The 6,160-nt window shown below is 36.9% G+C and overlaps 1 pseudogene; it reads right to left on the bottom strand.

The window, feature by feature from the left end:
- Nucleotides 1-3,774: 3,774 nt before the first annotated feature.
- On the bottom strand, nucleotides 3,775-3,932 carry LOC118012817 (annotated as a pseudogene).
- Nucleotides 3,933-6,160: the final 2,228 nt, after the last annotated feature.

The following is a 6,160-nucleotide window of genomic DNA, read 5'->3' as shown; positions in this document are numbered from 1 at the left end:
AATTATCAAAAATCTCCCAAAAAACAAAGGCCCAGGGTCAAATGGTTTCCCAGGGGAATTCTACCAAACATTTCAAGAAGAATTAATACCTATTCTTCTGAAACTGTTCTAAAAAATAGAAATGGAAGGAAAACTTCCAAACTCGTTTTATGAGGCCAGCATTTCCTTGATCCCCAAACCAAAGACCCCATCAAAAAGGAGAATTACAGACCAATATTCATGATGAACATTGATGCAAAAATTCTCACCAAAATATTAGCCAATAGGATCCAACAGTACATTCAAAGGATTATTCACCACGACCAAGTGGGATATATCCCTGGGCTGCAAGGTTGGTTCAACATCTGCAAATCAATCAATGTGATATAATACATTAACAAAAGAAAGGACAAGAATCATATGAACCTCTCAATAGATGCAGAAAAAGCATTTGACAAAGTACAGCATCCTTTCTTGATCAAAACTCTTCAGAATATAGGCATAGAGGGTATATACCTCAATATCATAAAAGCCATCTATGAAAAACCTACAGGGAATATGATTCTCAATGGGGAAAAACTGAGAGCTTTCCCCCTAAGTTCAGGAACACGGCAGGGATGTCCACTATCACCACTGCTATTCAACATAGTATTAGAAGTCCTAGCCACAGCAATCAGACAACAAAAAGAAATCAAAGGCACCCAAATCTTCAGAGAAGAAGTCAAACTCTCAATCTTTGCAGATGATATGTTAGTTTATGTAGAAAACCCAAAAGACTCCACCCCAAAACTGCTAGAACTCATACAGGAATTCAGTCAAGTGGCAGGATATAAAATCAATGCACAGAAATCAGTGGCATTCCTATGCACCAACAACAAGACAGAAGAAAGAGAAATTAAGGAGTTGATCCCATTTACAATTGCACCCAAAACCATAAGATACCTAGGAATAAATCTAACCAAAGAGACAAAGGATCTGTACTCAGAAAAGTATAAAATACTCATGAAAGAAATTGAGGAAGACACAAAGAAATGGAAAAACGTTCCATGCTCATGAAATGCAAGAACAAATATTGTGAAGATGTCAATGCTACCTAGAGCGATCTACACATTCAATGCAATCCCCATCAAAATGCCATCCACTTTTTTCAAAGAAATGGAACAAATAATCCTAAAATTTGTATGGAACCAGAAAAGACCCTGCATAGCCAGAGGAATGTTGAAAAAGAAAAGCAAAGCTAGCGGCATCACAATTCCAGACTTCAAGCTCTATTACAAAGCTGTCATCATCAAGACAGTATGGTACTGGCACAAAAACAGACACATAGATCAATGGAAGAGAATAGAGAGCCTAGAAATGGACCGTCAACTCTATGTTCAACTCATCTTCGACAAAGCAGGAAAGAATGTCCAGTGGAAAAAAAGGCAGTCTCTTCAACAAATGGTGTTGGGAAAATTGGATAGCCACATGTAGAAGAATGAAACTGGCCCGTTTCCTTACACCACACACAAAAATAGACTGCAAATTGTTGAAAGACCTCAATGTGAGACAGGAGTCCATCAAAATCCTAAAGGAGAACACAGGCAGCAACCTCTTTGACCTCAGCCGCAGCAACTTCTTCCTAGAAACATCACCAAAGGCAAGAGAAGCAAGGGCAAAAATGGACTATTGGGACTTCATCAAGATAAAAAGCTTTTGCAAAGCAAAGGAAACAGTTAACAAAACCAAAAAACAACCGACAGAATGGGAGAAGATATTTGCAAATGACATATCAGATAAAGGGCTAGTATCCAAAATCTATAAAGAACTCATCAAACTCAACACCCAAAGAACAAAGAATCCAATCAAGAAATGGGCAGAAGACATGAACAGACATTTTTCCAAAGAAGACATCCAAATGGCCAACAGACACATGAAAAAGTGCTCAATATTGCTCGGCATCAGGGAAATACAAATCAAAACCTCAATGAGATACCACCTCACAACACTCAGAATGGCTAAACTTAACAAGTCAGGAAAGGACAGATGTTGGCGGGGATGCGGAGAAAGGGGAACCCTCCTACACTGTTGGTTGGAATGCAAGCTGGTGCAACCACTCTGGAAAACAGTATGGAGGTTCCTCAAAAAGTTGAAAATATAACTACCATATGATCCAGTAATTGCACTACTGGGTATTTACCCCAAAGATACAAAAGTAGGGATCCGAAAGAGTACGTGCATCCCGATGTTTATAGCAGCAATGTCCACAATAGCCAAACTGTGGAAAGAGCCAAGATATCCATCGACAGATGAATGGATAAAGAAGATGTGGTATATATATACAATGGAATATTATGCAGCCATCAAAAGGAATGAGATCTTGCCATTTGCAACGACGTGGATGGAACTGGAGGGTATTATGTTGAGCAAAATAAGTCAATCAGAGAAAGACATGTATCATATGACCTCACTGATATGAGGAATTCTTAATCACAGGAAACAAATTGAGGTTTGCTGGAGTGGGGGGTGGGGTGGGAGGGATGGGGTGACTGGGAGATAGACACTGGGGAGGGTATGTGCTCTGGTAAGCACTGTGAATTGTGCAAGACTGTTGAATCTCAGATCTGTACCTCTGAAACAAATAATGCAATATATGTTAAGAAAAAAAAAGAAGAAGAAGGAAGCAGGAGGGGAAGAATGAAGCAGGGGAATTGGAGGGGTAGACGAACCATGAGAGATGATGAACTCTGAAAAACAAACTGAGGGATCTGGGGGGGAGGGGGGTGGGAGGATGGGTTGGCCTCGTGGTGGGTATTGAGGAGGGCACGTTCTGCATGGAGCACTGGGTGTTTTGCACAGACAACGAATCATGGAACACTACATCTAAAACTAATGATATAATGTATGGGGATTAACATAAGAATAAAAAAAAAAGAGAGTTGTGTGTGTATGTGTGTGTGTATGCATGTGCATGTGTGTGTGTGTATGAATATTCCCTAATATCATGATGTGAATATAGATGAACATGAAGGGAAAATATCTTTCAAGGACCTAGGAGTAGTGACATGTAAATGATTCTGTTTTGATGAAGCAAGATAAAACCATGAAGTCTAGAATTTTCCCTACCAAAAATATTGTTACATAATGGCTCTTCACAGCTATGGTGGAAAAAACTTTGTATAGTAAAGAAAAAGCATTTTTCATGCTTTCAGGTCATATGATGACTGTATGGCATGTTGCTATAAACCAGAGTCTTAATTGACTTTTTTTTTTGTTTTTTTTGTGACACACAGGAATGATAAGCAATCATGAGACCCTCTTCTATGGACATATTCAGGTTTATTCATTACATTTCATAACTGACTATCCTTTATTACATTTCATTTCATAATATATTCAGGTTTATTCATTACATTTCATAACTGGCTATAACTTTTCCTCAAGAAAACCATATATAACATTATTATGAAGAAAACTTATTTATTTTGTTATTTTTTTTATACAAATGATATATTCATCTGGTATTCAAATGAAACATAATGTTTAATAATAAAAAGTAGTTGTCCTATTCCCAGACCTCCATGTTCCCAACCTCTGTGTCTAAATTCAACTTCATTCAAATACCTGGTTTATTCCTTTTTACTTCCTCTGCTATAATTCTAATAGTAATTTAGTAGGATTATATGACAAAATCCTACATTTTGATCCTAATTCTTTCAATTTTTAATTGGATTATCAAAAATGTCAGCATATTAACTGTTGTTAACAATTAAGGGTTTGTAATTCATCTGACACCTGCTAATACACCAGCATGTTCTGAGTCCAAATTTGAAAAATGACAACCTGCAAAGTTGAGTGTGCTGTTTGACGCCCCCCCCCCCATTTTGGGATAGCCCACATTATTAGTTTTCAATTAACAATAATCGCGCCTTGGATAAACCTCATTGGCTATGATACTGCTACTGCGAAAAGCTTGCCCACATTATTAGAATAAGTCCACTATATCATATAACCAGACATCTTCAATAAACCCATACACTCTCCATGCTCCATACACTGTGTTCTGTATTACTTCCCAGCCTTCACTTATGATTTTATTCCCGCCTTGGGCATACTCACCTTTATTTCACTAAGCAACCTTTCTGTCCTTTCAAGACCCAAATGAGGCCCATCTCTTCCATGGAACATCATTTGACTCTACAGATATTTTATTAACCTTTTTTACTACATTTTTTAGTAATAGCATTAATTAATGAAGTCACATATTTATCACCAAAGTTATTCTTGGGTATCTGATATTTAACAGACACTGTATTCACAGTGTCTCTCTTATGCTTTACTCTTGCCAATAATCTGTGAAGTCAGATTTGTGATCCAATGCATAAATCCAACATATAAAGAACTGAGGCAATGAGAAATTTTAAAGCCTTCTCTGGGTCCCATAGTGCTGTGATTCCAGGGCTGTGATTTGCCTGCAGCTTAACCTGAACTCAAAATGTACAGTAGATACATTTAATAATCCTTTGCTGATACTAATTTTCCTCAAGCTCTGTGTTGCCTTTTACACTACACAAAATTTGCTGAAAAATTCATACTCTGACTTCTGATACATTGTTTATGTTTCTCAACTTCTCATGTGTGTCTTCCAACCACTGCCTTGAGGGCAGTGTATCTTACCAAACGATGAATACATAGTAGGGAGCTCAAGAAATATCTGTTGAATAAATATTTATGCACATTATGGAGGTCATTCCCTGTTGGCTGATATGCAAGATTAAGGCTATATTGATTCTAGACTAAAGTGACTGAGGGAAATGCAAAATTTCAATAAGCATCACAATTGGAAAAAAAAAAAAGTCAAATACAGCTGTTTGTTTTGGTTTGGTTTAGTTTGGTTGTTGTGTAGTTCCTGAATTTACCCAACAATATAGTGAAGATAGCTAATAATGTCAATGATGGTGTGAATCTAACACCTAGAATCTTTTAGAGTCTGTTTTCAGGATTTTATCCTAAGCTTTCCCTTTCTTTTTGACTTCCAGATTCTGATGATTACTTTATTTAACATATCATGGTAGAATTTGAGATATTATATTATTTTTTTTCTTAAGATTTTATTTATTTATCTTAGAGAGAGAGTGTGAGTGGCAGCAAGAGGCAGAGGGAGCGAGAGAATCTCAAGCCAACTCCATGCTGAGCATGGATCCCAATGAGGGTCTCCATCTCACTACTCTGAGATTATCACCTGAGACAAAATCAAGAGTCAGACACTTAATCGAACTGAGCCACCCAGGCACCATAAGATTTAAGATATTATGTTCTTAAAAAGGAAAAAAAAAAAAAAGATATGTTCCAAACTATCTATAAATATTATTCATTTGGTCTTTAAGAAGATTTTGCATCAGTTTTGGGTCTAAAAATAGAAGAAAGCTCTTTTACAACATAAATACACAGGAGCCAAAGTCCCTTTCATCAGAGGAAGCTCTGTGGTTACTGAAGTGTATACAATTATAAACTCCATTGTTAAATCAAAACACATTCCAATCACCCTAGCATGTTGCTTTTAATGGGCAATACATTCCCAAGAAGGCAAGTTCTCTGCTAACAATATTGAACCAAATCATCAAAATTCAAAGACGGGTCTATAAAATGTGAAATTCCATCAGCAAAGTGCACAGTGGGTCACAATGTGTAGATTAATGGGCAGCCTGTCAAATATTTTAATGTATGCTTCAATCGTTGAAACACATGTGATGATTAGTAAAGTATTTGGTCTGGGCAATAAAAGATATAAAATAAATTAAAATCATGACGCCTTCTGAATTAATAAAGCATTTGGTTAGGCTGTATTGATAAATCACTGGCACAGATTAAAAAGCCCCCATAATTAGATACATTTCCCCCGGGCACTCTGGGATCTCACACTGGTCTCTTCCTATGGCATATTCCTAAATGAAGTTCTCTGTGAAAAGGTGAATACTAAGTCTCTGAAGAATCTCAGAAAATGAACTTACTGGTTTAAGCCTTGAATATAAGCCATCATCTATACCTGGCATCACTCATATTTCTTTTGAGTTCTAAAAATTAGATTTCTATTTCCTAAGCTTGTTTCAGAACTACCTTCACCTCAAAAGCAACTTTCAATATTTTCTTGGAAGCATGTCACTGGGAACACTGAAGCTGAGAAATACACACCAGAACAGAA

The sequence above is a fragment of the Mirounga leonina genome, unplaced genomic scaffold (assembly GCF_011800145.1).
Source record: "Mirounga leonina isolate KUSES-001 unplaced genomic scaffold, KU_Mleo_1.0 Mir_151, whole genome shotgun sequence".
Classification (NCBI taxonomy): domain Eukaryota; kingdom Metazoa; phylum Chordata; class Mammalia; order Carnivora; family Phocidae; genus Mirounga; species Mirounga leonina.
Note: the sequence above shows the minus strand (reverse complement) of the source record. Positions and strands in the feature narration are given on the sequence as shown.